This window comes from Nycticebus coucang, chromosome X (genome assembly GCF_027406575.1).
Source record: "Nycticebus coucang isolate mNycCou1 chromosome X, mNycCou1.pri, whole genome shotgun sequence".
NCBI lineage: Eukaryota > Metazoa > Chordata > Mammalia > Primates > Lorisidae > Nycticebus > Nycticebus coucang.
In genome coordinates, this window is record NC_069804.1 from 57629109 (window position 1) to 57655750 (window position 26642).

General features: G+C 40.6%; 1 pseudogene; it reads left to right on the plus strand.

Annotated features, from left to right (window-relative positions):
- Nucleotides 1-16503: 16503 nt before the first annotated feature.
- LOC128576821 (sentrin-specific protease 6-like) lies at nt 16504-26189 on the plus strand (annotated as a pseudogene).
- The last annotated feature ends 453 nt before the right edge of the window (nt 26190-26642 follow it).

A 26642-nucleotide genomic window follows, 5' to 3' on the forward strand; every position in this document is an offset into this window, starting at 1 on the left:
GGAGGAAATCAAGTTGTTCATGACTGTTAGAGTTGGTCTTATAAATTGAGATGCATTCTGGTTGGGTGCATAAATATTAATAATTGAAATCTCATCATATTGAGTATTACCTTTGATATGAAGTAATTATTACCTAAATATTACCTAAATATGAAGTGTCCACCCTTATCCTTCCTTATTTGGGTTGGTTGAAAGCCTATCGTATCTGTGAATAGGATTGCAACACCTGCTATTTTCTGCTTTCCATTTGCCTGGAATATAGATGACCATCCCTTCACCCTGAGTCTATATTTATCTTTCAAGGTAAGATGAGATTCTTCTATGCAGCAGATATCTGACTTAAGTTTTTGTATCCAGTCAGCCAACCTGTGCCTCTTTAGAGGACAATTGAAACCATTCACATTAATTGAGAATATTGATAAGCCTTTCGAGAGTCCAGGGGACATTTTTAATCCTTTTGCGACTGTGGAAGTTGGAATTTGATCAAAATTTTCTGGTGAGTTTACTTTTGTGGGGGAAGATTATGCTGGTCTTTATGGAGGATAGGTCTGAGAATATCCTGGAGAGCTGGTTTAGTTTTGGCAAATTTCTTCAACATGTGAATGTCATTAAAGTATTTAATTTCTCCATCATAAATGAAAGTCAGTTTAGCTGGGTACAGGTTCCTCAGTTGAAAGTTATTTTGTTTTAGGAGATTAAAAGTCGATAACTATTTTTCTAGTTTGAAAGGTTTCAGCAGAGAGATCTGCAGTTATTCTAATATTCTTCCCCTTGTAGGTGATGGTTTTCTTTCGTCTGGCTGCTTTCAGAATTTTCTCCTTCATATTAATTTTAGTGAAATTGATTATGATGTGTCCGGGGGATGTGTTATTCAGGTTGAGTCGTGCTGGAGTTCTGAAACTGTCTGCTATCTGAATTTCAGAATCTCTTGGCATGTCTGGTAAGTCCTCTTTCATAATCTCATGAAGAAGAGACTCTGTGCCTTGTGAAGCCACTTCATCGCTTTCGGGGATCCCTATCAGACGAATATTGGTTTTCTTCCAATTATCCCAGAGCTCTCTGAGAGAGTGATCTGTTTTTGTCCTCATTTCTCTTCCTCTTTGAGAGTTTTGGAGCACTTGAAAGCTTTGCCTTCAATGTCGGAAATCCTTTCTTCTGCTTGCTCCATTCTGTTACCGAGGGATTCTACTGTGTTTCTCAGATCTTTGAGGGCTGCAACTTCTTGTCTCAATGTGTCAAAATCTTTGGTCATTTGTTCTTTGAATTCGTTGAATTCTTGAGACATCTTTTGGATTACTGCTTGGAATTCTAATTTGATCTTATTTGCTATCCAGATTCTGAATTCAATTTCTGACATCTCAGCTATTTGTTTGTGCATGGGATCTTGTGCTGTGTCTGCCTTATTGTTCCTTGGGGGAGTTAATCTACTGTGATTATTCATATTACCAGAGCTTTTCCATTGATTTTGCCTCATGATCGTTTTTCACCATTGCCTCTGGCTGTTCTCAGAGTTGGGGAGGTGTCTGTCCAAGATTAGACTCCAGCAGGATCACTCTATTGTTGCTGGATCTTTGTTGGGAGTGACCCTGTGTAGCTCCTCTGGGGCTGCCCCAGCCAGGGAGTTCTGGTGTGGGAGCAGCTCCGGAGTGTGACACACCGAGATCCAGCAACAGGGCAGGGGGTGGTGCACACGGTTCTGGGAGTGTCTGGTGCCCGGTGACTTTGGCACAGAGAGCCCAAGGCTCCAGCAGTCTCTGGCCAGGAGAAGGGCTCTAAGCAGTGGCAGGGAGGGCTCCGGAGGGCACATGGCTACTGGAGTCCCTGGCCAGACGAGCGGGCCAGCGTGGAGGCAGGGATGGTACAGGAGGGAGGATGCAAGTTGCAAGGCTGCCGGAGTTTTTGGCCAGGGCATGCAGAGGCCTGGCGGGCGCGGGGCATGGATTGTGGTGTCACGCGGCCGCTGGCGAGTCCCTGACCGGGGTGGGCATACGGAGGCCCAGGCGGGCATGAGTCAGAACACATTATTCTTAGTAAAGCATCACAAGAATGGAGAAGCAGGAATCTTATATACTCAATTTTGATATGAGGACAATTAATGACTTAGTACATGGTGGAGAATGGGGGATAGGGAGAAGAGTGAGAGGGAAGGAGGAAGTGGAGTGGGGGGTCATAGCGTGTGACACACCTTCTGGGGGCAGGACACAAATATAAGAGGGTCTTTACCTAACAGATGCAATCAATGTAACCTGGGTCTTTGTACCCTCAATGAATACTCAACAATTAAAAAAAAATGAAAATAAATATAAAAGGGGAAAACAGGCAAAAGCTGTGAATCAACAGTTTTTAAAATTAGAAACACAAATGGCAAATAGGTACAAGAGAAGATCCTCAAATGTATTAGTCCTTAGGGAAATACAAATCAAAACCACAATGATATATAGCTTCACACTGACTGGAATGGCTATACTGAAAAAAAAAAAAAGTGCAGAACAAGTATTGGTAAGGATGTAGAGAAATTTGAACCCTTTGCTGGTGGGAATATAAGATGGTATAGCCACTTTGGATAATAGTCTGGCATTTCATCAAAATATTACTGGTAGATTTATCACATGGCCTAGAAATTCAGCCCTAGAAAAATAAAAGCACATGTACACACAAAAACCTGTTCTCAAATGTTATAGCAGCATTATATATAATATCTACAGGTGGGGTAAATAATGCAGGTTCTTATCCATTAATGAATGAAAGAATGAAATGTATCATAAGCACACAATCATATGTCTTTGGCTATAAAAAGGAAAAAAAAAAGTACTGATGTATGCTACGACATGGATGAACCTTGAAAACATTTTGCTACGTGAAAGAAACTGAACACAGAAGACCACATATATGATTTCAGTCATATGACACGTCCAGAATAGAGATAGAAAGTCAGGGCCAGTAGCTGGAGGGCCAGGGAATTGGAGATGGATCACTCATGTATGTGGGAATTCTTTATGGGGTAATGGAAATGGTCTAAAATTTGTTGTGATGATGGCAGAAAACTCTAATCTACTAAAAACATGGTATTGATTTTACTCTGCAAATAGGTAGCATGTACGTTATGTGAATCATATCTCAACTCTCAAATTCGGATAAAAAATTGAAAACAATGAAAGAGGCCTATGGAGCAGAGCTCTGGAGGTTTGGGGGATTAAGCAGGTAAATGTGATTCTTAAAAGTCCAAATTCTGGAAAGCAGGACTTTTGCTATTATACTGCTGCAGTACATGTTTAATGAAGTTCTATGCATAGGCAGTGTTAAAGGCAATCACAGTAAAAATGATGGAAAGTGATTGGAACCAAATCATTCATCAATTTGCAATTATGAAGAGAAGATGCCATAGAATCAGAGAAGTCTCCGAGAATGTTGACATTTGAGAATGTCTACCGAATGGAATTCTGCAAGTGCCGTGAGACTCACTCAGAAACTTGCTTATTCCAGAGATGTCCTGGGGTTCAAGTACGTGACAGCTAAGCCTGATGCAGTTCAGCCTGTTCTAAACACTCCCAGAGATTTCAGCATGCCTGAAATCATCTCAGGGCTCAAGATCTTACTAGATGATCACAGAGGTTACTCTGTTTCCGTGATGGCCTTCGGACAACTGAGAAAGGCAGCAGAACTGGGATCGATGTTTGAGACTAAAAGTTCCGAACTCTGTCTCCTATGCAAACACCAAGGGACATTTTTCAGTCAGTAATTTTTTTCACAATAAAACCCCAAGATATGATTTTAGTCCTAATCTAAGGGGTTCATCCAGAGACAAATGACGACTAGGAACATTAACTGTTTGACTCCACAGTGAGCACATGTTGGATAGATGAAATCTTCACTCTATCCCGCTTTAGATTTGGTCTTTCATGAAGCTGGCAATAAAATAAGAAACATGGCTTAAAATACACAGATTATCTGTCAGGGAGAGGCTGACTACAGTCACATTCGTGTGAGTTAAAGATAAACCTGTAGCAATGTGATTTCTGTCATGGTAGTGGTGGGGTGGGTGGTCATGGAATTTGTACTATTTATATTTGTTCTCAAAATCCCTGATAGTATAAAGCACTTCTACCTTGCTTTGTGGGATAGATTAATTCCCACTAATTCCCACAAATTCCCACATGGAAGACTCAAGTATGAAAGAGTGTTTAAAGTGATTTCCATGACCCCCCACTGACTTCCATTAGGAAATCATAGGGGTGTTTCCATGGGGAAGGTTCTCCTAAGCAGTCATTGAACATTTTTGAAAGAAAGATGCTAACATGCCTGCGTCACTGTGACCTATTATGCAGTGTAAATAACACCACTGGACTTCTGGTGTGACGTCTGTTAGCTATTATTTATCTTCTCATATAAGAAAGCTATTAGGGCCAAGCCAATTCAGTTCAGGTCTCCTCAAGCATTTGTACTCATATGGATAGGTAAAAAAGTGATCGCTTGGTTCGGCGCCCGTAGCACAATGGTTATGGCGCCAGCCACATACACCAAGGGTGGCAGGTTCGAACCTGGCCCGGGCCAGCTAAACAACAATGACAACTGCAACAAAAAATAGCCGAGTGTTGTGGAGTGCGCCTGTAGTCCAAGCTACTTGGGAGGCTGAGGTAAGAGAATCACTTAAGCCCAAGAGTTTGAGGTTGCTATGAGCTGTGACGCCATGGCATTCTACTGAGAGCGACATAGTGAGACTCTGTCTCGGGGGGAAAAAAAAGTGATCACTTAATAAGGAAGGTCCTAGGTAGTGTTTTCAGGTTGTTAGTGGGAAGGGCTATACCACCATTTTTAATAGAAGGACCCTGTGTTAGACTACCAAAATGACAGTGGTTCTCAAATTTCAGAGAGCATGCTAAAATGCAGATTCATAGGCTGTGCACTCAGAGATTCTGAAACAGTAGGTCTGGAAGTGATAATTCAGAAAAATGCATGTTTAGGTACTATTCAGGTACTTAGGGATTCTGAGGAGGAAGTTCAAGAGACACCACTTTGCGAACCACTGCTGTATCTGAAAGGAGAACGTTTCTAAGCGAGGGCTTGGGGAATATTAACAATGATAGACTCAGTGAGTGGTGAAGCTCCTTCTCCATGGTCTCTTACAATAGCTAACTTTTATAGAGTCTTTTGCAGATTTCCAAGTCCTGTCCAAAGCACCCTGTATGCATTATCATTTTTGGTTACCATCCATTTATTCCTGTTATCCTTAGTTTAGAGACAAGTAAACTGAGGCACACAGAGATTAAATATCTTTCTCTAAGACCTACAGCTGGCGAGGAGCAAACAGTTTGGTTTGGCTTTGAACTTTTGCACATAACCACCATGCTGCTGTACCAGGGTTCTTGTGTATTGTTGAGTACTCTCTGGGCCTGGGAAGTGGTTGAATAGGGGGAAATGTTCTCAGGAGCAGAGAGTATTAAAGCTGTGAGGTAGCTATTCTAGCCACTAGAGTTCACAAATGTGGAAACTGAAGCCCTACTTAGCACCTGAGTATGTGAACTAAAGAGGGGCTAATGAGCATTCACCCTTCATCTAGGAAAGATAATGACACTGCTTCAGTGTGATGAAAAATACATCAGCCTTGATACCCCACCTTGTTTCAAGTTTGAGCTGGGTTTTATGCACTACGTAACACAGGGCAAGTAACTGAGCCTTTCTGAGGCTCGGAATCTTCACCTGTCAAGTGGGAATGATAATAATACCCAGCCTCACTTGGCGATAAGACACATAAGGGACCTGAGTGTCTGGCAAAGAGGAGGAGCTCATCGATGGTAATCAGTTACTATTTCCCTTTTCACTTCTCCATCTGTGGCATGTAAGTTGGATTTTCTTCTTGGAAATGAAGAGGTTGTCTCAGGCCCCAGTGTACTTGTTATGTCTGACATTGTTCTCCTTTCTCTTTTGAAAATAGAGGTGTCACTTTTTTGGATAGGTCGTGTTTTAGATAGGGGTTGCAGATCTTCCTGTATGAATCGTCCTCCAACACAATCCTAACATCAAAGTGTAATTCTCTGGGAAAGTTTACAAAGGAAATTGGCTTTCTCTTTCCTCCTCAACTGATTACAGAGCACTTGTTGCCAGCTGTAGGACTCAAGGCAGCCTGTAGAAAGGTTTGCCTCTTTTACTAGGATGGCCTGTTTCAATGGCACCCTCAGAAGAAGCAAGCTCATTGATGGTAAGTAAGATATTCCTCGTTTGCATCCAAGTAGAAAGATGTCATCTTCCTGGGGTCAGTAACAGTGTCTTTGTTTAGGGAAGAAAATTCCCAGGGGAGCCTCTAGGTGAATCCAAGGACTCCTGATTGTGATCTTCGGGTTCCTCATCCCAAAGTACATAGACAGGTACAGGGATGCAGGCTTGGCAGGGAAGAGTTAACATGTGAATTATATACCCCCTGTTTCTCTTTATTGGTTGCTATGATTTGAATGTTTTGCCCCTCCAAAGCTTGAGTTACAAATTAATTGCCAATGTAATGGATTCAGAAATGGGCCCCTTGGGAGGTGACTAGGTTTTGAGGGCTCTGCCTCCGTGAATGGACTGATGGCATTATAAAAAGAGCTTTAGGGATTGGCCTGTGTCTTGGCTTTCTACCTTATGCCATGTGAGGATGCAGGGTACCCCTGTCCATTGGACGTAGCATACAAGGTACCATCTCGGAGGAGGAGAATGGCCTCACCAGAAAATGAACCCGCTGCCACTTTGACCTTAGGTTTCCCTGCCACCAGAATTGTAAGTCAATACATTTCTGTTCTTTATAAATTATTCCATCTCAGGGATCTCTTACAGTAGAGTTTTTCAACCCTTTTTATTTCATGGCACGCTTGAACTTAACAGTTAAATTTGCATGGCACAGTAAATTATGTTGATTAAGAAAGGCATAAATTCAGGCATAAAATAAAGGCATAAAATTCCTTACTGAGTTTTGAAATTCTTTTGAAAATAATTTAATTGATGATCTTTAAACTTTTTCATGGCACACCTTAATATCTTCTCTTGGCACACCAATGTGCTACGTACAACACACAGGTTGAAAATCATTGTGTTTTAGCATCAAAAGAGGGACCAAGGGTGGCACCTATGGCTCAAGGAGTAGGGTGTCAGCCCCATATACTGGAGTTGGTAGGTTCAAACCCAGCCCTGGCCAAAAAATGTAAAAGAAAAAAAAAAAAAAAAAGGACCATGATATTAGTTGATCTTTATTACATTGCACTATTACTTAAATTTATTCACATTTACCTCTATTTCTGGAGCATTCCCCTTAGTTAATATTTAATTACTATGGTCTTTCCTTTTATTTCCTTAGTTTTTTGAAATCACATTTTTAAATGTTTATTTTGTCATTAATTAAGGGTCCTTCCTCCCTTCCTCCCTTCCCTCTCCCACCCTCTTTCCCTCCCTCCTCTCTCTTCCTTTAAAATATAGGCTAAAAGCCTATATGCCTCTGTGCCCACCTCTGCTCACTCTGAGAGTAAATTCTTACTTTGTACAGTCAGGCCGAAACCCGGGCTGAACCCTAACTAGGCCATTAAGCCTGAGTGCTTCGGAGGTGAAAGTCCAGTGATCAGAAGCTGGCCATGGGGCTGGGGCATGCAAGCATGCCATGGGTAAGTCCTAGGAATCTCCAGGCTGTGGTTTTGTAAGATAAAGTCTCTGCCTCCAGGTGATTTGGGCCTCCAGAGAGCAGGAGAACAATCAACCTTTTCCCCGCAGCGGTCTTGTGACTTAGCTGCTTACGGGAAATATGGCTAATGGCATGTTTTTCCAGGACTACTAATTTTAAATATAATAGAAAGGGTATCACTTGATCAGTAGATTAGCAGATTCCAGGAAAGGGTTAATTTGTTTTTACAATACACCTATGAAGTGATTGGGTGATTATTGATTAACCGTGTGTACGTGTAGGACTGGCTATTTAAGCTGGTCAGAAATAAAGAAGTTTGCTACATGCCACCAGAGCTTGTAGTCATCTTTGTCTCATACCATTTCAATAAGCAGATCTAACCTCCGTGTCATTGACCACCCGAATGGCCTTCACACAACACTGAAATAGGATCATGCTCTGTTGCCCAGGATAGAGTGCACTGGCACAGTCTTAGCTCACTGGAGCCTCAAACTCCTGGGCTCACATGATCTGTCCTCCACAACCTTCAGATTTTGTGGAATTATAGGCACGAGCCAGTGTGCTTGGACATCTTTTATTCTTTAAATCATCCTTGTCTTTGCAAAATGAACTCTTAGCTACTATTTGTCCAGTTATAAGACTCCACTTATATAAGTATCCCATGGAAATCATCCTATACGTCACCAGCCAATGGAGGGATGTTTAGCTACCTTTTTCTTTGATTACCCGAAGCTTGAAATAAGAAGCCTTTCTCACTCAACTCCAAACCTCCTTGATGTTGACATGCTCTAATGGAACAATCTCATAACTGCATAAGCCATAATTCTTATCTCAAGAAAACAAGATCATAAATTGGATACGTTTTTGTATCCAAGGAGAGACTTTGAATTGAATATCCCATTTTTAATAATTATAAGATAACCATTGTAAAAAACTTGGCAAGTACATAAAACCAGATTTCCTTTAATTGGCAAGCACATGGCTTTGAACTATTTATTCCAAAATGATATCCTGGAAATACTGAATACCGACCCATGATTACTGAAATTATTGGTTATTTTTTTTTAGGGGGGGGGGATCATCCATGTCTTCTCACATCCATCAGTGCTTTGGAGGTTCTTAAATTTCTGCAGAATTTCCTGAGCTTCCACCCTCAACCCCTTGCCACAAGGGCTTGGAGGAAATTGGCAGGGGGCAGTGTTGTCCATCTCTTTACTGATGTTTGTAGAGTGGAGATGAGTGTCTACAAATAGAAATATCCTCTACATTTGTGATGTTCAATATCAGGTATCAACTTAACTGGATTAAGTAATACCTACAAACCTGGCAAAGCATTATTTCAGTGTGTCTGTGAGGGGGTTACCAGAAGACATTAGCATGTGTGTCTGAGTGAACTAGGTGAAGAAGATCCACCCTGAAAGTGAGTGGGCACTGTCTTATCTGCTAGAGGTCTGGAGAGTATAAGACCAGAAAAGGTAAATATGTCCATTTCTCTGATGAAGCTGGCATATGCGGCCATTCTTTCCTTGGACAACAACTTCTGTGTATCCCGTCATTGGACACCAGGACTTATCCCAGCATTCCCTCCTCCATAAAAAAAGAAGAACTCATGTGTTTTTGAACCTAGAGTTACACCATCACATTTCCTGGTTCCGAAGGTTTCACAGTTAGACTGAACCATGTTACCTTTATCCCAGGGTCTCAAGTTTGTCGAATATCTAATGGGACTTCTCAGTCCTCATACTCTCATCAGCCAATCTCCTTACTAAATCGTCTCTCCTATATATTTCTATATAGAAATCCTATTGACTCTGTCTGGAAACTCTTACTAATACAACCTCCAGACTCATAATCACAAAGACAGTTTGGCAGTGACTACAGTGTAGCAAAAAATAGAATATTTCCCTTACTTGTTAACCAGAAACCTCAGTTTTTCGCATATGCCAGATATACACACAGGACTCACAGAGGCAGATAATCCTAAGGAAAATTGCATCCAAATTCTGCAGGCTCCTTGGATACATAATCCAGTACCTAGTTTTTCTTTGTGATGTGACAAAATGGCATTCCATATGCACATAATAGCTAAAGTTTATAAAATATTTTTGGCATGGTTGTTACATATATTAACTTATTTAAACCTCATACCAAAAATTTTAAGAGGAGACTATCATTTTCATCTTTGTTTTAGAGATAAGGAAACTGAGGCAGAGGTATTAACATGCCAAGTGTCATACTGCCAATAAATTAATCCTTGGATTTAGACACCAGCATTTCTGATTGCTGAAACTGTGCTCTTAATGTGCTATGAGCTATGCCATTTTGTTTTCCCAGCACCATTCTCTTTTGTAGCTGTGTCAGAATTTTTAAGACTTGGCAGTGGTAGGAGTGGTGAAGCACATTCACTCTCTGTGAAAGTTGTAAGAACACTCTCTGCACTGTCTAGGAGATAATCCAAAGTAGTTGTTCTTGCTCTCAATATTACAGAATGGTCTGTGTTAATACTGGCGACCTCCAGCCAGGGTCCGTGAACATGATTTTGCGTGTCTATTCTCAGTTTCACATTCTTAATGTCCATATAGTGTATGCACCCAAAGAGGGGCAAGGAGTTGCTCATGTTTCCAACTCTCCCTGTTATTAATGGGAATTGAGGGGCATGTTTCCTTTGAGGACAGCTATGGGGTTTCAAGAAGGAAACACTTGACCAGAGATGGCAAGACGTATACCCTGCTATCAATAGCTACCATTTAGAGGTGTCTGAGAAAATTTCTACTTCTATCTGCAATCCAAGGACCAGTGTTAATTGATGGAACCATTGAACACACATCTATAGAGTGCCTACTTTGTGGAGACACTAGGCATACAGTGGGGAAGAAGAAAGACAAATCCCTGTCCTTGGAGACTTGCTCATTTAATGTGCACCATGTATTTGACTATTAGTCATCTAAGAAATATAATCTTCCTTGAAATATAACCCTCAAAATTGTCTCAGTTTCCTCACTAGTACAACAAAGATGAATTAGGCTCCCCGGTTGAGCTGAATGTGAGCCAGAGCTTACTGTGTAGGAAGCTTGTTGGTCATGCTCTCAGATTTGACACCTGTGGGGGAAAGAAAGGACCGAGATCTGGTGGTGGAGGAAGCTGGAGAGTGATACAGCCTCAACCAAGGCTCCAGGTGACCCTACTGGGAACCCTGGAATTGATATGGGCCTGCTGCATTTTAGCCAAGGAGGTCAGTTATTTGTGCCGTTCCCCCCATAAAGGGGTCATTGAATGCGTGCAGCCTTGGGAATGCAGCCTTGTGCAAGACAACTCTCTCCAGGGAATGGAAACTTCCAAAGGCTGTCTTCAGGCAGCACTTCCAGCAGGTCAGGTAGGAGAATATGTCCTTTAGTCCTCAGGGGTGATGTGGATGGGCATCACAGCATCCACAACAGAAAGACTGGACTGTGACATATGAAGCCCTCTCCAGATATCACATTAAAGGATCCTGTGATGACAGTGGCAGGACCGATGATGTCACTGCCACACCCTGCCAAGCAGATATCTTAAGTGTAGTGACTGCTCCTCTGGCAGTGCTGCCATGCAAAGTCGTTTCCTACATGGCTCTCTGCCACTCCTAATACCCCAAAGACCTTGACTGACAGGCCCAACTAACATTGTATCCTGCTCCAACGCTAACGTCTGCTTGTAACTCACAGGCTCTGGGTGGTGTTTCACCGGGGACCTTCAGAGTAAATGTCAGTGCCTTGACTTCCACCACAGATCTCTGCTGACATAGTCTTGGTGCACCAATACCTTGAATAACCTTGTAGAGAGCAATGTTTTGTGAATATTCTACACACGTGCACCTGACCCCATATTAGGTTAATGACAAGCATCGTGATGTGTGAGAAAGCTGTAGGGAAAAGGACTCAGTGACTCTAGGTTACACATTTCTAAGTTTGTGCTGCCACCTGTTGACCATCCAGCATATGCACAAAATAGGATTTTGATTAATTGAATATTCAGGATGGCTTTATTTATTTATTTATTTTAAAAGACACAGTCTCACTCTCTTCCCCCAGGATAGAGCATCAGCCTAGCTCACAGCAACCTCAAAATCTTGGGTTCAAACGATTCACCTATCTCAACCTCCTGAGTAGCTGGGAGTACAGGTAGCTGCTACAATGCCTGGCTAATTATTCTTTGGGTTTTGTTGTTGTTGTTTGTTTTTTAGTAGAGATGGGGTCCCACTCTTGCTCAGGCAATTTTCAAACTCCTGAAGTGAAGCATTCCTCCATCCTTGTCTCCAAAAGTGCTAGGATTAGAGGTGTGAGCCACCCTACTTACATGGTGTCCCAAAAGGTGTTCTTGAAATTTCCATACATAACGGAAAGATGGGAAATTGTAGCTAAATTAAGTTTTATTTACAAAATATTCATTACAAAACTTCCCTAAAGATTTTTAAAATATTCTCTACGTGTTGGTCACCTCTTTGAATTGTAGGCTTTCCCTCACATCCCTCATCCCCCCAGGCCTTGGAAATGACAATAACATTTTAAAGTTTCGGGATTGGTCATACAAAAACCCATATCCATGAATTATTCCTTCTGTGAAAAACCTTCTATCAATCTTTCAACCCCCAATCCAGATGCCTTCTCTCTAAGAGGCCTTCCCAACCAATGCAGCATTCAGAATGCCTGTCCCTTCACTTGGCTGCCCTGGAACAGTGCACTCAGGTGAATGGTTCTGTGGTATGTCTGACTAGGCAGAGTTCCAGTGAGGCAGCTCCTTGGATTTATGTTTTAGTTTTCTTGCTTGATGCATACTATTTTCCCAAAGAGTACTGTGGGTCTCTTCTAACCATTCATGTCACCCAACTTCCTACACTAAAGTATTTCTGGGTGTCTCACACAAATGCATGCTAGGAGTGAGAAAAGCCCTGTCACAGTAGATGGCATGAGGGACCCTTGTGTTCCTAGCTTTCATACGTACTTTTGTTTCATACTGGGTTTTCTCAGGATTAGCCATCAGAGGCAGGATTTCCCTGTTCCTGGTGACCTTTGATTAATGACCCAATTTGGACACCCTTCTTCTACCTTCATTGTCCCTCACACCTTTTAAAGAATGGGCTGTGGTTGCCCCCAGAGTTCCTGCTGGGAGGCTTGGGTGTACAGTGAGTGGACAGAGAGAGTGCAACCTTCCAGGCAGCAGGTGGAGCGCACAGGTGATGTTCAGAGGGCTTGAAGAGGGTGCAGCAGCTCAGTGTGGACTCCTCCACGCCACAGGTGGGCGGTGTGTTGGGGCCTCCAGGGGAAATCAGACGCTGGGGCGCTGGCCTTTGGGCATGTGTGCTGGTGGGAGGCATTCTGCTGCTGATGCCGATGGGAAGCGTTCCCCGCTCCCGTTTATGTGTTGAGAAGGCTGCAGACAGATTCTTACCCCATGGAGGCTGCAACATCCCCCAGGGACCCTGATTTCTGGGTTGATGGCTCCGCAGAGCTCCACCAGATGGCCTCACACCCGCACCTCTGACTCACCCTGCCACTGCTAGAAATGGAAGAAATAGGCGCCTCTTCCTTCTTCAAGGTCTCTCCACCGCCAACTACTGAGAAAGCTTGCCATCGTCCCCACCCCTGGAAAGCACAAATCCTTACTAGAATGACATTGTTTATCACAGAGCAGGTATTGAAAGCTACAGTGTCAAAAGAGAGGCAATAAATTGATAACCAATGAAGCTATGATGGAATGAAACTAACACAGTAAAGACTTACATAGAAAAAAAAAACTATAAAACTTTATACGGATCTACCGTGTACTATTTTTACGGCTTGAATTACGCTCCCTCCCTGTTTGTATGTTGAAATTCTAACCCTCAGAATGTAACCTTTTTTTAGGTATAAGGTCATTGGAGGTGCAATTAGTTAAGATCAGGCCATTAGAGTGCACCCTAATCCAGTATGACTAGTATCTTTGTAAAAAAGGAGAAAACTGAACATAGAGACAAGACACACTCAATTCTATTCAAGTTAGGGGGTGGGGTAGGGTGGAGGGGAGAGCGGTTAAGAGGGAGGGGGATTGGTGTGTTGCCACCTAATGAGCCCAATGTAAGGGTACATGGCACACCTCCTGGGCAGGTGTGTGACACAACTACAACAAGGACTTTACCTAACAAATGCATACATTGTAACCTAATCGTTTGTAAATTGTAAATTTAATCTTAAATTTTAAGAAAGAAAAGAAAAACATGTTAAGAAATGGAAAAACATACCATGCTCTTGGCTGGGAAGAACCAACATTGTTAAAATGTCTCCACTACTCAAAGCAATCTGCAGATGTACTGAAATCTTTATTAAAATACCAATATTATACTTTGAGGAACTGGAAGAAATACTTCTTCATTTTGTATGGAACCAGAAAAAAAAAAAAAACTATATACCCAAGGCAATTCTTACTAATTAAAACAAAGCCAGAGGCATCACTCTACCAGAGTTCAGATTATATTACAAGTCCACAGTGATCAAAACAACATGGCTTTGGCACAAATATAGAGACATAGACATATGGAACAGAATAGAAAAGCAAGAAATGACACCAGCCTTTTACTGCCCTCTGATCTTCAATAAACCAAACTAAAGCATACACTAGGGAAAAAATTCCTACTCAATAAATGGTGCTGGGAAACCTGGATAACCACATTTAGAAAATGGACCTACACCTGTCACCACTTACAAAAATTGACTCATCGAAGGACTAAAAATTAAAATCTAAGCCACGAAACAATAAAAATCCTAGAAAAAAGCGTGGGACAAACACTTGACAATATTGGCCTGGGCCAAGATTTTATAATGATGACTCCATTGGCAGTCTCAACAGAAATAAATAAATAGGGCTTAATTAAGTTAAAGCTTCTGCACAGCTAAGGACACAACAAAGAAAACGGACAACCTTCAGAATGGCAAAAGGTATTTGCATTTTACAAATCTGACAAAGAATTGATAACTAGAATCTAGAGAGAACTCACATTAATCAACAAATAAAAAGTGAACAATCCCATCAATAACTGGGCAATAGACATGCACAGAACCTTCTCTGAAGACACATTAATGACCAACAAACATATGAAAATATGCTCATTGTCCCTAATCATCAGAGAAAAGCAGATTAAAACGCCCTCGAGATATTACCTAACCCTCGTGAGCCCATATCACAAAGTCCCAAAGCTGCAGATGCTGACAATGATGTGGAAAGAAGGGAACACTTTTACGCTGTTGGTGGGATTGCAAACTCACATACCTTCTTTGGAAAGAAGTATAGAGAAACCTCCAAGACCTCAAAATAGACTTTCCATTTGCTCCCACGATCCCATTACTAGGGATCTCCCCAGAAGAAAAAAAAAGTCATTTTATCATAAGGACATTTCCACTAGATTGTTTATCACCAGTCATGTTACAATCGCCAAGAGATGGAATGAACTCAGGTGCCCATCAACCCATGAAGAGATTAGTAAACTGGTATATATATACCTTTGAATACTATTCAGCCATAACAAAAAGAGGGAGGCTTTATATCTTTTATATTAATCCGGAGGGATTTAGAGAACACTCTAGTTAGTAAAGTACCACAAAAATGGAAAATCAAGTATCCAATGTACTCAATACTAATATGAAGTCAGTAGACAAACTAATACATGCCCACATAAGAGAAAAGTTCAATTCAAGTTAGGGAGAGGGGGGAGAGAGGGAAGGAGGCTGGGGAAATAGGGATAGGTGTGCTCCCACCTAATGGACACGATGTAAGGCACAAAATGGCACACCTCCTGGGTGTGGGACACAACTGCAACAGGGACCTTCCGTAACAAATGCAAACATTGTAACTTAATCCTTTGTGCACTCATATTAATCAAAAATTGAAAAAATAAATGAGAACATTCAGTCCAAATCAACAGAATGACCCAGATAAACCACAGACTAGTAAGTAAATGAATGCTCTCTGTTTTATACCACTGGGGGAAAAATCCTAGAGGCCAAGCAATATGAGAACTAAGAGAAAAGTCAAAAACAAAACAAAAAAAGAATCTGTTTTAAAAAAGTTGCCCAACATTGTTCAACACCCATTTCCCCTCCTAAAAGTATTGCAATGGCATTTACCTGATGCATTCCGATATATATAGATATAGACAGATGGATGGATAGATAGGTTGATTGATTCAGGGTGGCCATAAAGTTCATGTGCAATGTGCAAATTTAAAATAAACAAATTGCGTGTGTGTGTGTGTACATTTTTTAGTTTATATTTAGGGAGCGGCATCAGTGGCAGCTGGAGCTGCTGCAGTCACCTATTCCAGGTGCCAGAGGAGACCCATTCCTGTCTACATAAACAGTCTCAAAAGTGGTAGCAGCTGAAGAAAGAGCAAGGATCCCAGGGGGGGTGCTGGATGGTCAGGGAGACCTTGCTGGTCCTGCACAGTGGTGCAGTCTTTTCCCATCTGGGACTAACACATGTGTGTTTCTGTGCTCACTTCATCTTTCTCTCCTAGGGCCAACGGCTCTCAGGCTGCCTGGATGGGCGGTGGATGGAGACGGCAGTGGATGGGGAGCAACCAGGTCTGGGAATCGGGAATCACCTTCACCTGTCTTGGCTGATACTCTTGCCCTGGAAAGGCTTGAGGTGAAGCCCAGGCCCCAGGCCTCACTGGCTCCCAGACCCAGGTGTGATTGGCCTGCTTTTGTGTAGACTGATCTGGACATAGGAATACACCCTGCCTGAGGTGTGACTCCAATGCCTGCAACACTGAGGCGGCTACCTTCCTGGGATATGGCCTTTCATCTCTGCTGCAAGGAAGACAGCGGTATGGACTAGGGGTAGGAAGAGTTAGCATGGGAGGAGGAAGATGGCAGTCAGCACAGCAGAGGCAGTGCTGGGGAATTACTTTTCTGGAATCTTTGGATAGATCAGAATCTAAAAGACATAGAGGTTTTATTTTATTTTATTATTTATTTATTTATTTTGAGGCGGTCTCACTTTGTTGCCCTTGGTAGAGTGCCATAGCATCAGAGCTCACAGCAACCTCAAACTCTTTGGCTCAAGTGATTCTCTTGCCTCAGCCTCCCAAGTAGCTGGGACTACAGGCACCTTCTACAACGTCTGGCTATTTTTAGAGACGGGGTCTCACTGTGGCTCAGGCTGGTCTTGAACCTGTGAGCTCAGATAATCCACCTGTCTCAGCCTCCCAGAGTGCTAGTTTGAAGCCATTTTGTACTGATTGAGTCCATCTTGTATATGATTTAAAAGGCCCTTTGTGCCCACTACCCCCCCACTCTAATCTTGCAAGTCTCTAACCACTTGGCTTTTAGAAAACCCCTCCCTCCCTTAAAAGTGCAAGTTAAAAACCCTGCTCCTCTTCTTCTCTGGGCCAAGAATGCTTTGGGTATGAATCCCCTCTCGGTCCTGGCTAAATTAAGGATCCTAAAACTCAGTTGGACTCAGTGTGCTGGCATAATTCTCTATAATTCCACTTTCATCTGGGTACAACTCTAGGATTACAGTCATGAGTCACCATGCCCGGCAGAGATGGAGGTTTTAAAAATAATTGGACCTTTGATCATGAGGAACGTGTAGGAGATGAAGATGAAAATGGGGTGAATCAGATTCTCACATCACAAAAGGAAAAAGTATACATCATGGATCTGAAATTGTTGCTACTACTTTTGGTGATTTCATCTTGAAGACATACATAAGAAGAAACACGATGCAAAGTTTTAAAACTTTGAAAGGCCACCCAAATGGCCTTAAGGTATTGAGCAACAACAAGAAATTGAGTGCAAATACACAAAATGCATCATTGTGTTCTGGAACTGTAGTTCATGGTAGATGTTTTCAGCATGCTCATGCACAGTTAGAGACCAAGCCCAGAGGAAAGAATGTCCACTTCATGTCCAAAAAGTTGAAATTAACCCTGTGAGGTTAAGTTGGCCTTAAGTGTTGAATGAACATACAATGAAGAGAACAGAGAGTCTGAATCAGACGTGGAGCCTGAAATTACTAGGAAAGTACGATAGGAACGGCACTGTGCTACGTATCAGCCTACTCTTCCTCCGTCTCCTGCTTCAAAAAACAATTTAACTTGTTTAGAATTTCTGAACAGCATGAATGTTTCCCAAAACATGGAAGAAAAAGGAAAATCAGAGCAAATGCCATAGTTGTAGTATTCTTTTTCCTAAGGAATTGCACGTGACCTACAACTTTGAATGATTCTACTGGACCATCATTAAGACTGTCAGCTCATCAGAATTCTGGAGGACAGAAGTCACACAACACAGAAATAACAACTAAGACGTTTTATGGCAACAGTGTGGAGACGGTTGATAGTATTGTAAATTGTGATGATAGCAGACACAATTATTTATAGACCGATGGAAAGGTCATTTTACCAGGAGCAAAAATACCCAAAATCAGAAACTTAAAAGAAATCAAGCCTATCAGACCAAAATGAACCAGTCATTTTGTCCAGTGATGATGATGTTGAAGCTGACAGACCTAACAGAAGAGAGAGTATATCTCCTCAACCTTACGATACGGCTTGTTCTTCCCCAGCACCATCTACTGGAAAACTAGGAGCAACACTAAATGAAAATACCTGCAAAGTAGAGCATGAACTAAGGAGCACTCCAGCTGACTGAGAGTTAAATACAGTTACGTTGCCAAGAAAAGCAAAAATGAAAGACCAGTCTGGCAATTATATTATCAATACATCTCTAAAATGTCACAAAGTGTTTTCTCAAGAAACTTTACTTGATCTTTTATCTTTAAGCTGCTGAAGTTACTATGGCAGTGTCATTTTAAACTGTCGAAATGTATGAGTAAGAACACTTTTCTGGCTATTAATAGAGCCTGTAATTTTTTGTTTATTATGAAGCTAGACAAACCAGAATGTGATCCTGTACAGATTACTTTACATACCACTGATCTAACTAAATACGAATGGTGTAATGTCCAAAAATTACCAGTAGTGTTTTTTTAGGCAATAACAGCAGTTCATCAAAAGCTGAGCATACAGCTGCAAATGAATAAGGAGGATAAAGTTTGGAATGATTGTAAAGGAATAAAGAATTTAACAAATGAGGAAAACCTCACAGAATGTGGAAAGGATGAATATTTGGAAGAACAATATGTAATTTTAATTTTTCATAATGGTTTTTTTTTTTTTTTTTCCCATTTTTTTTTTTTTTATTGTTGGGGATTCATTGAGGGTACAATAAGCCAGTTACACTGATTACAATTGTTAGGTAAAGTCCCTCTTGCAATCATGTCTTGCCCCCATAAAGTGTGACACACACTAAGGCCCCACCCCCCTCCCTCCATCCCTCTTTCTGCTTCCCCCCCATGACCTTAATTGTCATTAATTGTCCTCATATCAAGATTGAGTACATAGGATTCATGCTTCTCCATTCTTGTGATGCTTTACTAAGAATAATGTCTTCCACTTCCATCCAGGTTAATACGAAGGATGTAAAGTCTCCATTTTTTTTAATGGCTGAATAGTATTCCATGGTATACATATACCACAGCTTGTTAATCCATTCCTGGGTTGGTGGGCATTTAGGCTGTTTCCACATTTTGGCGATTGTAAATTGAGCTGCAATAAACAGTCTAGTACAAGTGTCCTTATGATAAAAGGATTTCTTTCCTTCTGGGTAGATGCCCAGTAATGGGATTGCAGGATCGAATGGGAGGTCTAGGTTGAGTGCTTTGAGGTTTCTCCATACTTCCTTCCAGAAAGGTTGTACTAGTTTGCAGTACCACCAGCAATGTAAAAGTGTTCCCTTCTCTCCACATCCACGCCAGCATCTGCAGTTTTGAGATTTGGTGATATGGGCCATTCTCACTGGGGTTAGATGATATCTCAGGGATGTTTTGATTTGCATTTCTCTAATATATAGAGATGATGAACATTTTTTCATGTGTTTGTTAGCCATTCGTCTGTCGTCTTTAGAGAAAGTTCTATTCATGTCTCTTGCCCATTGATATAAGGGATTGTTGGCTTTTTTCATGTGGATTAATTTGAGTTCTCTATAGATCCTGGTTATCAAGCTTTTGTCTGATTGAAAATATGCAAATATCCTTTCCCATTGTGTAGGTTGTCTCTTTGCTTTGGTTATTGTCTCCTTAGCTGTACAGAAGCTTTTCAGTTTAATGAAGTCCCATTTGTTTATTTTTGTTGTTGTTGCAATTGCCATGGCAGTCCTCTTCATGAAGTCTTCCCCCAGGCCAATATCTTCCAGTGTTTTGCCTATGTTTTCTTTGAGGATTTTTATTGTTTCGTGCCTTAAATTTAAGTCCTTTATCCATCTTGAATCAATTTTTTTGAGTGGGGAAAGGTGTGGGTCCAGTTTCAGTCTTTTACATGTAGACATCCAGTTCTCCCAACACCATTTATTGAATAGGGAGTTTTTCCCCCAAGGTAAGTTCTTGTTTGGTTTATCGAAGATTAGGTGGTTGTAAGATGTTAGTTTCATTTCTTGGTGTTCAATTCGATGCCAAGTGTCTATGTCTCTGTTTTTGTGCCAGTACCATGCTGTCTTGAGCACTATGGCTTTGTAGTACAGACTAAAATCTGGTATGCTGATGCCCCCAGCTTTATTTTTGTTACTAAGAACTGCCTTAGCTATACGGGGTTTTTTCTGGTTCCATACAAAACGCAGAATCATTTTTTCCAAATCTTGAAAGTACGATGTAGGTACTTTGATAGGAATGGCATTGCATAGGTAGATTGCTTTGGGAAGTATAGACATTTTAACAATGTTGATTCTTCCCATCCATGAGCATGGTATGTTCTTCCATTTGTTAATATCCTCTGCTATTTCCTTTCTGAGGAGTTCATAGTTTTCTTTATAGAGGTCCTTCACCTCCTTCGTTAGGTATATTCCTAGGTATTTCATTTTCTTTGAAACTATGGTGAAGGGAGTTGTGTCCTTAATTACCTTCTCATCTTGACTGTTATTGGTGTATAAAAAGGCTACTGACTTGTGGACATTGATTTTATATCCTGAAACATTACTGTATTTTTTGATGACTTCTAGGAGTCTTGTGGTTGAGTCTTTGGGGTTCTCTAAGTATAAGATCATGTCGTCAGCAAAGAGGGAGAGTTTGACCTCCTCTGCTCCCATTTGGATTCCCTTGATTTCCTTGTCTTGCCTAATTGTATTGGCTAGAACTTCCAGCACTATGTTGAATAGTAAAGGTGACAGAGGACAACCTTGTCTGGTTCCAGTTCTAAGAGGAAAAGCTTTCAGTTTAACTCCATTCAGTAAAATATTGGTTGTGGGTTTGTCATAGATAGCTTCAATCAGTTTTAGAAATGTGCCACCTATGCCTATACTCTTCAGTGTTCTAATTAGAAAAGGATGCTGGATTTTATCAAATGCTTTTTCTGCATCTATTGAGAGGATCATGTGATCTTTATTTTTGCCTCTGTTGATATGGTGGATAACGTTTATGGACTTGCGTATGTTAAACCAGCCTTGCATCCCTGGGATGAAGCCTACTTGATCATGATGAATGACTTTTTTGATGATAAGCTGTAATCTATCGGCTAGGATTTTGTTGAGAATTTTTCCATCTATATTCATGAGTGAGATTGGTCTGAAATTCTCCTTTTTGTTCGGGTCTTTTCCTGGTTTTGGTATCAGGGTGATGTTTGCTTCATAGAATGTGTTGGGGAAGATTCCTTCTTCCTCAATTTTTTGGAATAATTTCTGCAGTACAGGAATAAGCTCTTCCTTGAAGGTTTGATAGAATTCTGCAGTGAAGCCATCTGGACCAGGGCATTTTTTAGTTGGAAGCATTTTTATTGTTTCTTTGATCTCAGTGCTTGAAATTGGTCTGTTCAGGAGGTCTATTTCTTCCTGGCTAAGTCTAGGGAGAGGGTGTGATTCCAAATATTGATCCATTTCCTTCACATTGTCAAATTTCTGGGCATAGAGTTTCTGGTAGTATTCAGAGATGATCTCTTGTATCTCTGTGGGATCAGTTGTTATTTCCCCTTTATCGTTTCTGATTGAGGTTACTAGAGATTTTACTTTTATATTTCTAGTAAGTCTGGCCAATGGTTTATCTATTTTATTTATTTTTTCAAAAAACCAACTCCTTGTTTCATTAATTTTCTGAATGATTCTTTTGTTTTCAATTTCATTGATCTCTGATTTGATTTTGGATATTTCTTTTCTTCGACTGAGTTTAGGCTTAGATTGTTCTTCTTTTTCCAATTCCATAAGATCTCTTGTGAGACTGTTGATGTGCTCTCTTTCTGTTTTTCGAATGTAGGCATCTAAAGCGATGAATTTTCCTCTCAAAACTGCTTTTGCAGTATTCCACAGGTTTTGGTAGCTTGTGTCTTCATTGTTGTTATGCTCAAGGAAGTTAATGATTTCCTGTTTTATTTCTTCCTGCACCCATCTGTTATTCAACAGAAGATTGTTTAATTTCCATGCCTTTGGGAGGGGTCGAGCATTTTTGTTAGAGTTGAGTTCCACCTTTAGTGCCTTATGGTCTGAAAAGATACAAGGTAAAATTTCGATTCTTTTGATTCTGTTGATATTTGTTTTGTGTCCCAGGATATGATCAATTTTGGAGAATGTTCCATGGGGTGATGAGAAGAATGTATATTCTTTATCTTTGGGATGGAGTGTTCTATATGCGTCTATCAAGCATAGTTGTTCTAGGGTCTCATTTAAATCTCTTATATCTTTGTTTAATTTCTGTTTAGAGGATCTGTCCAACTCTGTAAGAGGTGTGTTAAAGTCCCCTGTTATGATGGTATTATCAGATATCATATTGCTCAGACTGAGTAAGGTCTGCTTCAAGAATCTGGGAGCATTTAAATTGGGTGCATAAATATTTAGAATTGAAATGTCTTCTTGTTGTATTTTTCCCTTGACCAATATAAAGTGACCATCTTTGTGTTTTTTGACTTTAGTTGCTTTAAATCCACATGTATCTGAAAATAAGATTGCAACTCCTCTTTTCTTCTGAATTCCATTTGCCTGAAAAATTGTCTTCCATCCCTTGACTCGGAGCTTTAATTTGTCTTTTGAAGCCAGGTGTGTTTCTTGCAGACAGCAAATGGATGGCTTGTGTTTTTTAATCCAGTCAGCCAATCTATGTCTCTTCAGTGGGGAATTCAAGCCATTAACATTTATGGAGATAATTGATAAGTGTGGTAGTATTCTATTCGTCTTATTTGGTGAGAGTCCATTGCTTAGTTTTATCTTTTGCATCAGTGTGGAGGTTAGGCTCTGTCCTTTGATTTCTGAGTTCTTACTTTGCTGCTGATCCATTGTGGTGGTCAGTGTGCAGAACAGGTTGAAGTATTTCCCGTAGAGCTGGTCTTGTTGTGGCGAATTTCCTCAATGTTTGTATATCCATAAATGATTTGATTTCTCCATCAATTTTGAAGCTTAGCTTAGCAGGGTACAGAATTCTGGGCTGAAAATTGTTCTGTTTAAGTAGATTAAAGGTAGATGACCATTGTCTTCTTGCTTGGAAAGTTTCATTAGAGAAGTCTGCGGTCACTCTGATGGATTTGCCCCTGTAGATCAACTGGCGCTTACTCCTGGCAGCTTGCAGAATCTTTTCTTTTGTCTTGACTTTGGACAGGTTCATCACAATGTGTCTTGGAGAAGCTCCGTTAGAGTTTAGGCGACCTGGTGTCCGATATCCCTCTGAAAGCAGTGTGTCAGAATCTTTGGTGATGTTTGGGAAATTTTCTTTTATAATATTCTCTAGTATGGCTTCCATTCCTCTGGGGCATTCTTCTTCCCCTTCTGGAATTCCTATAACTCGTATGTTGGAACGCTTCATAAAGTCCCATAATTCTGACAGTGAACGTTCTGCTTTCTCTCTCTTCTTTTCTGCCTCTTTTACTATCTGAGTTATCTCAAGAACTTTGTCTTCTACCTCTGAAATTCTTTCTTCTGCATGGTCTAACCTGTTGCTGATACTTTCCATTGCATCTTTAAGTTCCCTGATTGACTGTTTCATTTCCTTCAGCTCTGCTATATCCTTTTTATATTCTTCATATCGTTCATCTCTGATTTGATTCTGTTTTTGGATTTCCTTTTGGTTATTTTCCACTTTATTAGCAGTTTCCTTCATTGTTTCCATCATTTCTTTCATTGTTTTCAACATGTGTATTCTAAATTCCCTTTCTGTCATTCCTAACATTTCTGTATAGGTGGAATCCTCTGCAGTAGCTACCTCATGGTCCCTTGGCGGGGTTGTTCTGGACTGGTTCTTCATGTTGCCTGGAGTTTTCTGCTGATTCTTCCTCATGAGTGATTTCTTTTATCTGTTTCCTTGCCCTAATTTTCCTTTCACTTCCTCTTGCTCTTTAAGATCTTGTGCCTGTGGAAGTTGTGGGCGGGTTTAGACGGATTGAACACACGCGACCACTTGCCGGTTTTCCACTGTTTTAGTCCTCCTCTTGGGGTCCAGAAGTCTCTCGCTGACTCCCTGTAGCCTCATAGGAGTGATGATAGGCAGTTTCCACCAGCCAGAGATGCCTGGAGTCCTATCTCCCCCGTTTCATAATGGTCTTGATCCTCAAGCAATGTAGTACTTGAAAGTATTTTTTCTGTAATTAGGTTAAAGAATAACATTTCTAATTTACTTATAAAAATGTTCCTGAAGAAGCCAATAGCAGACTTGTCTATACAAAAACCTATGAAAAGCGCATCAAAGGAGGTTGTGTGCTAAAAGGAAACTAAATTAAAACTGCATTCTTTGAATGTAAAATACAACTTAGAAAAAGAGGAATTCCAATTTTTTGATGATGAAGAAGAAATTGGAGAAAGCCACATCATGTTCATTGACCAGGTAGAAAATGTGGTATTGTATCTATCACCTCCAGCTAAGGAAAACAGCTCCATTACAAATGAGGACCTGCCCGGCCTAAATTAAGGAGACTTTTTAAATGATGGCATTATAGATTATTATTTGAAACACTTGAGGCTTGAAGAATTGAAGAAATAAGAAGCTGACTGAACTCATATATTTAGCTGTAAACATCTTAATCAGAGAGAGAGGAAAAATCATAAAACAGTTAATCTGTCCATACAGCAAAACTGACATGGGGGATTAAAAACATGGTGCCAGCATGTAGATATATATTTTTAATTTTTTTCTGCATGTAGATATTTTTTAGACAGATTTATTTTTTTGCACTGCATAATGAAGCTGCATACTGTTTTTTGGCTGTTGTTTGTTTCTGTGGCTTGGGAAAATCAAAGTGTATACCTAATCCTCATTACCATGAAAATTCAGCCATACAAAATGTTCAACTGTAGAGGACACTTGTATTTCTTCTCCATCAGCCAGTGAAGTGAATGGCTGTTCACAAAATTCTTCTGTGAAGCCTGTAATAAAGAGCATGCCAAACAAAAAGCAGCGCATAGCTGTAATTGAGTCTAATGCTGGACAGGAAGAAAGTGACCCTTATTTTTAGAGAAACATGCGCGGCGCCTGTGGCTCAGTGAGTAGGGCGCCGGCCCCATATGCCGAGGGTAGTGGGTTCAAACCCAGCCCCGGCCAAACTGCAACAACAAAAAAATAGCCGGGCGTTGTGGCGTGCGCCTGTAGTCCCAGCTGTTCGGGAGGCTGAGGTAAGAGAATCACATAAGCCCAAGAGCTGGAGGTTGCTGTGAGCCATGTGACGCCACGGTACTCTACCGAGGGCAGTAAAGTGAGACTCTGTCTCTACAAAAAAAAAAAAAAAGAGAGAAACATAAGTGGGCTGGAGTGGAGTATAAACAAAACAAAACAAACCCCCCAAACCCCAAATCATCCCACGAGTGAAAATGAAGAATCAGATATAAGAGGATCTGCATACCAAAAAGTTGCTGATGCTAATAAAAGTGAGAATGGCCTACAGAATGAATGTTTAAGTCCTTTGCCCCATACAGATGGCTTAAGCAAAAGCAGACTAAACTAGGATAATGAAGATGGCAAAATGCTTGAAGATGAACACAACAATTTCTTGGAAGATCAAGACAACCAGGATGATAGCAGTGATGATTGATTGCTTGCCAAAGACAAGTGCAATTCAGAAATTAGGCAGTGGCATTTAAATCCTCCTATCTGTAAACAACACTGTATCTTATTTACGGACTCAATCAGAGGCCCTTCTCGTCAAATGTTCCCAGAATATTAAGAGAGTATTTAGAAAATTAAACAGGAAGCAAAAGACATTTTTCCAAAGATGTTATGAAGGGCTCTCATCCGAAAGTACCCCAACAAGGCAACTTCAGTGACTGTGGTGTATATGTATTGCAGTTTGTAGTGAGCTTTTATGAGAATCCAATTCTCAATTTTGAACTATCCATAAATTTGGAAAAATGGTTTCCTCCTCTAAGAATGAGAACAAAAAGAGAAAAAAAAATGCCAAATGTAATTCTGAAGCTGCAGAAAGATCAGAGTAAAGAGGAATAAAAAGCATGAACACATTTACTCAACAGACGCATCTTTAGGTGAAGGAACAGAACAATATGTCAACAGTATCTCAGATTGACCATTTCTGTTGCTTATCAGTTCTGCCTTCAGAAATACATGACTTTTATCTGTGGATATCGACAGTAAAGAACTGAAATGCTCACTACTCAGTTACTTGGAAATTTTAATGTTGTATAAATGTCATATAATTCATTTCCAAAGAAGTAGGTATTATGTAAATCTGTAAACATGTTAATGAGACTGGTTAATGAGACTAGTTTATCCAGGACTTATAATTTTATTCACTTATTAGGAAACTTTTGTTACATAGTTTCTGTTAATAGTACTTAAAAGTACAACTTCTAAAGACAAGTAATAAAAAGAAAATTTTAAAAATTATATTTCTTTTATCCATCTTGAATCAAATTTTGTAAGTGGTGAGAGGTTCAGGTCTAGTTTCAGTCTTTTACGTGTAGTTATCCATTTCCTCCAGCACCATTTATTGAACAAGAACTCTTTTCCTCAGTTTATG